Source organism: Hylobates moloch, unplaced genomic scaffold, assembly GCF_009828535.3.
Source record: "Hylobates moloch isolate HMO894 unplaced genomic scaffold, HMol_V3 SCAFFOLD_2, whole genome shotgun sequence".
Taxonomy (NCBI): Eukaryota; Metazoa; Chordata; class Mammalia; order Primates; family Hylobatidae; genus Hylobates; species Hylobates moloch.
Window position 1 is genome coordinate 73,498,223 of NW_026652277.1, and position 7,051 is coordinate 73,505,273.

The 7,051-nt window shown below is 39.4% G+C and overlaps 1 pseudogene; it reads right to left on the reverse strand.

Annotated features, from left to right (window-relative positions):
* Positions 1-322: 322 nt before the first annotated feature.
* Positions 323-1,113, reverse strand: LOC116476583 (dynein regulatory complex subunit 2-like; annotated as a pseudogene).
* Between the last annotated feature and the right edge of the window lie 5,938 nt (positions 1,114-7,051).

The window sequence follows — 7,051 nt, forward strand, 5'->3', positions numbered from 1 at the left end:
ATTCTATATTCAAGTCAGTCAAATTTAGTTTTAATTTCCTTTAAAAGGTTTTGTTCTTATCTTTCCAATCAATACAGAATTTTTAAAAATAATAGTAATCTATTCTTTACATGAATATAATATTTTATGTTTATGAGGTGTTTATTCTTCTCACACAATGTGAGGAAATTAAATTCAAATTAAGAAAAATGTCTACTTCCTCAAAGTTACCCAACTACCAAGCAGAGTTTTGCCCCTGCCCCATTGGAAGTTTTTAATAGTGAAGTCCTTAGGTCTCTCAAAAAAAATCCCTGGGGGTTGAAAAGAGATTTTGTTCCTTAGATCACAGGGTGTGAAAGATCACATGGGCTGCTTCAATCACATGGTAAGTGGTTGGATGTTGTTTGTTACCTGGATGGGCTGTAGGTGTGGACCCGGGCTAGGGTAAGCTTTGTCCGTGGATGACTATGAACAGTGGGTTGACCTGGCCCAGCACTTCGTCACTCACTAAGGTGCCATTCAAGTACTGCTTCAGCATCTCCCACAGCTTCCAGTGTTTTCTAACACTGGGCTCGTCTGTGCTGAAGGCTCAGCTGCTCCATTTTCACTTTGTCATACTATTTCTGGAAATTCTCCATCCCTATGTAGCCACCATCACCTTGGCGAGCTCCTCAGGTCTCCTAGGTTATTCTCCTCAGTCTCTTCCAGCTCCTTAGGAGTCAATACTGACAAAAATAAAGCCCTTTTTGTTTTTTGGATTCAAATTTCCTACATATATCAGAAATCTTAAGGATCTTTTCACCCTTTTCAACAATCTTTATCAGGGCCTTGAGGATGGCGTTACTTTCCAGCGTGAGTTTGACTAAGTTATGGGATCCTGCCTGGGCTTAAGTTTTCACAGTTGTCCAAGGATCAATTCCTTGTCATTGTGGACATATCAGTTTTCATCTTCACTCTGGGGCTGTGTATCATGATCTTGCCTTTTGAAATGTTTATGCCATCCTGTAGTATCTGTATTTTTTTCATCTGTACTTTAGTCTCTTTAAAGGTCTTCTCATCCTTCACCTTCAGGGTCCCAAAGGCAATCTTTCGATCATCTGTGGAACCATGTTTAACCCATGTTTCCCATTCATAGTATCAGGAGTATTTCACATATATTTCAACTTTTTCATTATTATTTCAGTATTTTTTTTAACATGAAAAGGATTAACAAGGAAGGGAGACTGAAAAGAATTTTCTGAGAAATATATATTTTTCACACTCGTATTTCTTTTTTCCCTTCTCTCTTCCTTTCTTTCTCCTTCTTTCCTGTTTCAATAATACAATCTTCCTAAATGTATGAAGAATTAACTTCTTATGGAAACAGTGTTACTTCTATTGTTAATATTGATAGGTTTATTTCCTTGTTCTTTTTCTTATAACTACCAAGTGTAAGCTAGAAAATAAGAATTTTATTGATGAATACTTTTACATTAAATTATTAAGTGATAAGTAATGCATAGCAATGATTCATGCTTCAGCAGACCAGACATATATTTTTCTATAAATTGTCACATTTAGTAATTGAAAGTCCATCTAAGAACTACTCAAATGTAGAAAAAAATCTGGTTAACAATAGTGATAACAGACAAATAAAACAAAGAGCCAGATCTTATTAAAACTGAAACACAATTTATTGAAAATCTTCAGTACATACAGTGTCATCAGATTGCATCCCCAGCATTCCTGTAGTAAATGAATCAAAACCAGAGGTGAGGAGAGTATTCCTTCTTAGTAAACTGGCAAATTCCAGGTCACTAGAGCTCATTGTGAACTTTATCTTGCATGTAAAAAATATATACTTTTTAAATTTTATAGTCAAATAGGCAAATAAATAATTGCTTTTTATGGTGACCAATTTTGAAATCAGAATTCTAAGGATGCTTTAGATGATGCTATGATCTGAATGTACATGTCTGCCCACAATGCATGTTAAAACCTAACCCCCAGGTGATGGTATTAAAAGAAGGAGCCATTGGGAGGTGACTAGGTCCTGAGGGAGGAGTCCTCACAAATGGGAATAATGTCCAGGTGAAAGAGGCCCCAGAAACCTGTCTTGCCATTCTGCCGTGTGAGGACAGAACCAGAAGGTCCCATCTTGGCAGCAGAGAGTGAACCCTCATCAGACGTTGAATCTGGTGGTTCCTTTATCTTGGACACATCAGCCTCTAGAACTGTGACTAATAAACTTCTATTGTGTATCAATTCCCCCCGTCTATTGTAGTGTGTTATAGCTGCCCAACTAGACTGAGACAGATAACTCAGTTATTAACTGTTATTTTGATGGTTATTAACCATTATTTTAACTATCATTAAAAACAACAGCAGTTATGGTTGTCATTTTTTATGTTTATAAATGAAAAGTCTGGCCGGGCGCGGTGGCTCACGCTTGTAATCCCAGCACTTTGGGAGGCCGAGGCGGGCGGATCACGAGGTCAGGAGATCGAGACCATGGTGAAACCCCGTCTCTACTAAAAATACAAAAAAAAATTAGCCGGGCGTGGTGGCGGGCGCCTGTAGTCCCAGCTACTCGGAGAGGCTGAGGCAGGAGAATGGCGTGAACCAGGAGGCGGAGCTTGCAGTGAGCCGAGATTGCGCCACTGCACTCCAGCCTGGGCGACAGAGCGAGACTCCGTCTCAAAAAAAAAAATAAAATAAAATAAATAAATAAATGAAAAGTCTAACTTCTTGGTAGCATTATTATTAATATTTATTAAACTAACAGTATTTATTTTTTTACTAGAATACCACAGATAATTTTATTTTATTTTTGCAAAATCCGGCCTAATAAGAGGCTGTTATTTGGTAGTTCAAGTTCCTTATCTGTAAAATAAGAAGAACTCAAAATGCATAAAATCCTTGTAGCTCAAATATTTATTGACTTTCATTCTTTCTTTTCCTCTAATATTACTGAAATACAAATAATTTTATTTTTCAAGAACAATTATATGGCAATTGATATGGTCCCCACTCAAATCTCACCTTGAATTGTAGTAATCCCCATGTGTCAGGGGCAGGGCCAGAGGGAGGTTAATTGAATTATGAGGGCGGGTCTTTCCCATGCTGTTGTCTTGATAATGAATAAGTCTCATGAGATCTGACGGTTTTATAAGGGAGAGTTCCCCTGCACACACCATCTCGCCTGCCACCAGGTTAAGACCTCACTTTGCTCTTTCCTTATTTTCCACCATGATTGTGAGGCCTCCCCAGCCACGTAGAACTGTGAGAACAAACTAATATAGTAAATTGGTACCAGTAGAGTGGGGTACTGCTGTAAAGATACCTGAAAATGTGAAAGCGACTTTGGAACTGGGTAACAGGCAGAGGTTGGAACAGTTTGGAGGGCTCAGAAGAAGACAGGAAAATGTGGGAAAGTTTGGAACTTCCTGGAGGCTTGGAGGGCTCAGAGGACAAGAAGATGTGAGAAAGTCTGGAAACTTGTTGAATGGCTTTGACCAACATGCTGATAGTGATATAGACAATAAAGGCCAGGCTGAGATGGTCTCAGATGGAGATGAAGAGCTTGATGGGAAATGGAGTAAAGCTCACTCTTGCTATGCAAAGAGACTGGCAGCATTTTGCCCTTAAACTAGAGATCTGTGAAACTTTGATCTACAGAGAGATGATTTAGAGTATCTGGTGGAGAAATTTTTAACTGGTAAAGTGTCAAAGAGGAAGCAGAGCATAAAAGTTTGAAAAATTTGCAGCCTGACAATGCAATAGAAAGGAAAAACCCATTTCCTGGGGAGAAATTCAAGCCAGTCGCAGACATTTTCATAAGTAACAAACAGCCTAATGTTAGTCACCAAGACAATGGGGAGAATGTCTCCAGGGCAGGTCGGAGACCTTTGCAGCAGCCCTCCCATCGCAGGCCCAGAGGCCTAGGAGGAAAAATGGTTTTGTGGACCAGGTCCAAGGCCCCTGTGCTGTGGGCAGCCTAAGGACTTGGTGCCTTGGTTCCCAGCTGCTCCAGCTATGGCTAAAAGGGGCTAAGGTACAGCTCAGGCTGTGGCTTCAGAGGGTGCAAGCCTCAAGCCTTAGTAGCTTCCACATGGTGTTGAGCCTGCAGGTGCACAGAAATCAAGAACAGAGGTTTGGAAACCTCTGCCTAGATTTCAGAGGGTTTATGAAAACGCCTAAATATCAGGCAGAAGTTTACTTCAGGGCAGGGCCCTGATGGAAAGCCTCTGTTAGGGCAGTGCAGAAGGTAAATGTGGGGTAGGATCCCCCCACACACAGAGCCCCCACTGGGGCACTGCCTAATGAAGCTGTGAGAAGAGATCCACCATCCTTCAGACCCCAGAATGGTAGATCCACTGACTGCTTGCACCGTTTGCCTGGAAAAGATGCAGACACTCAATGACAGCTCATGAAAGCAGACAGGAGTGGGGCTGTACCCTGCAAAGCCACAGGGGCAGAGCTGCCCGAGGCCATGGGAACCCACTGCTTACGTCATGATCAATGATCAGCATGACCTGGATGTGAGACATGGAGTCAAAGGAAATCATTTTGGAGCTTTAAGACTTGACTGTCCCACTAGATTTTGGACTTGCGTGGGGCCTGTAGTTTCTTTGTTTTGGCCAATTTATCCCATGTGGAATGAGTATTTTTACCCGATGCCTGTACCCCCATTGTACCTAAAAGGTAACTAACTTGCTTTTGATTTTACAGGCCCATAGGCGAAGGGACTTGCTATGTCTCAGATGAGACTTTGGGCTTGGACTCTTGAGTGAATGCTGGAATGAGTTAAGAATTTGGTGGACTGTTGGGAAGGCATGATTATGTTATGAAATGTGAGGACATGAGACTTGGGAGGGGCCAGGGGAGAAATGATACAGTTTGGCTGTGTCCTCAACCAAATTTCCCTTGAATTATAGTAATCCCCACTTGTCAAAGGCAGGGCCAGCGGGAGGTAATTGAATCATGGGGGCAGGTCTTTCCTGTGCTGTTCTTGTGATAATGGGTAAATTTCATGAGATCTGAAGGTTTTATAAAGGGGAGTTCCCCTGCACATGCCCTCTTGCCTGCCACATGTAAGACATCCTTTTGCTCTTCCTTTGTCTTTCACCATGATTGTGAAGCCTCCCCAGCCATGTGGAACTGTGCGAACAGACTAATACACCAATGTAAAATAAAAAGTAGATTGTATTTTTAAAATATGAGATTAAGCATCAAAGTTTAAAAAAGTAAACCATGTGGATTACGGTTTTAATTGTTATATTAAATAAGAAATTAAATATATTGATTTACATACATAAAAATACATAATTCATTTATTTTTATAATTTAAGCATACTACATTGATTTATTCAGACAGCATTCTCTCTTCATAGAAAACTACAACAGGTTTTATTGGCTCCAACTCCATTTGTCTCCTACTCTGCTTAGGGTCACTGGTGACCTCCATGTTGTCAAATCCATACACATTTTTCCTTCTTTGTCTTACATTTCTCATCAGTATTTTATTTATTTGATAAATTTGACCAGCCTCTTTGAGTTAAAAAAAAAAAAGTCTTTAATTCAATTCATGATATCTTATTCTTTGGTTTTGAGTTTCCTTTTTTTAATATGTTTTCTTCTTTTCTGGCTATTTCTGTTTTATACAACCTAAGAACTTTGTATAGTGCTTGTTTTTGTTGTTGTTGTTGTTGTTTGTTTTTTCCCTCACGTAATATATACTTACTTTGTCTAACTCAGGCAGTCCCATGCCTTTATAAATTTTATATGATTACATCTCTCAGAAGCACATCACCAGTATCAGCAGTCCTGATACTATCTTTGCATTTCAGGCTCTATAAGCAACAATCTACTATACATCTAAAATTTCCTTTAGACCTTTATCCTTTCATCTCTCTTTGCTTGAATATATCTTAAGCATCTTAGTTCTACCATGATCAAAATTATTCTGCCTTATCTCTGCAAACAAATCTACTCCTCTTTTAGCCCTCACTGTTTCAATAAGTGACACTACCATCCACTAGTTAGTTACTCAAGGAATGAAGCAGAGGAACCCTTACATATGATTGTACACCAAATTCTGCCAATTTTGTCTTTAAAATAATATCTTAAATTTTACAAGTTATCTCAATTTCCACCCCAACACTCTTTCTTAGTCATCCTAATTTCTTGTCTTCTGTAATAATTGCTTTCACTCTCGCTCCCAACTAATCCAATCTTCTCATAACAACTAAAATAATCCTAAAATATAAATCAAGCGATGTTATTTCTCTGATTAAATGTTTTCCAAGGCTTTGCATCGCACTCAGGACTAAATTTTAAAGTTTGGCCATGCCCTCATGATGCCTTTCTAGTCATTCTTACTCTCCAGTCCTTCTTACCCTCACTCTTTGCTATCCAGTGCCTGGAAAATTCCCTCAGTCCTTTATACTTTTCTCTCTCTTTCATTGAAGTACACCTCTCCATTACTGAGCTCCCTTTACTCCATGCTCAACATTCTTTTTTCTTTTCTTTGATACGGAGTCTTACTCTGCTGCCCAGGTTGGAGTGCAGTGGCGTGATCTTGGCTCACTGCAACCTCTGCCTCCCACTTTCAAGCAATTCTCCTGCCTCAGCCTCCTGAGTAGGTAGTATTGCAGGTGCATGCCACCATGCCTGGCTAATTTTCAATGTTCTTTTGCCCAGCTAATTCATACTCATCAATGAGATTTTGGCTTAAAAGTCAGTTTCTCAGTCCTCTAATTGAAATAAGTTGCTTTTTGCTCGGAGCACTGGTTTCCTTTCTTTCATAGACAGCATTAGTTTCTAAGCATGAGTTTATTTCTGTGTTATTTGTTTGCTTTCTCTTCTTATTGGCCAATAAATGGTGAATGCTGTTTCTCTTTTGCCCATATTTTATCAATAAGTTCTAGTATAGTAAATAGTAGATAATGACAATTTTGTTGTAATATCCCCCTCAAATTTCATTTTTCTCTACAAACCCAGCACAATATTGGGCATGTTTACATGCATAAGTCATTGTTCCCTGATGGATCATCCCTTTTACCTCTTCTCTTCAAAAAGTTCATCTTATCTC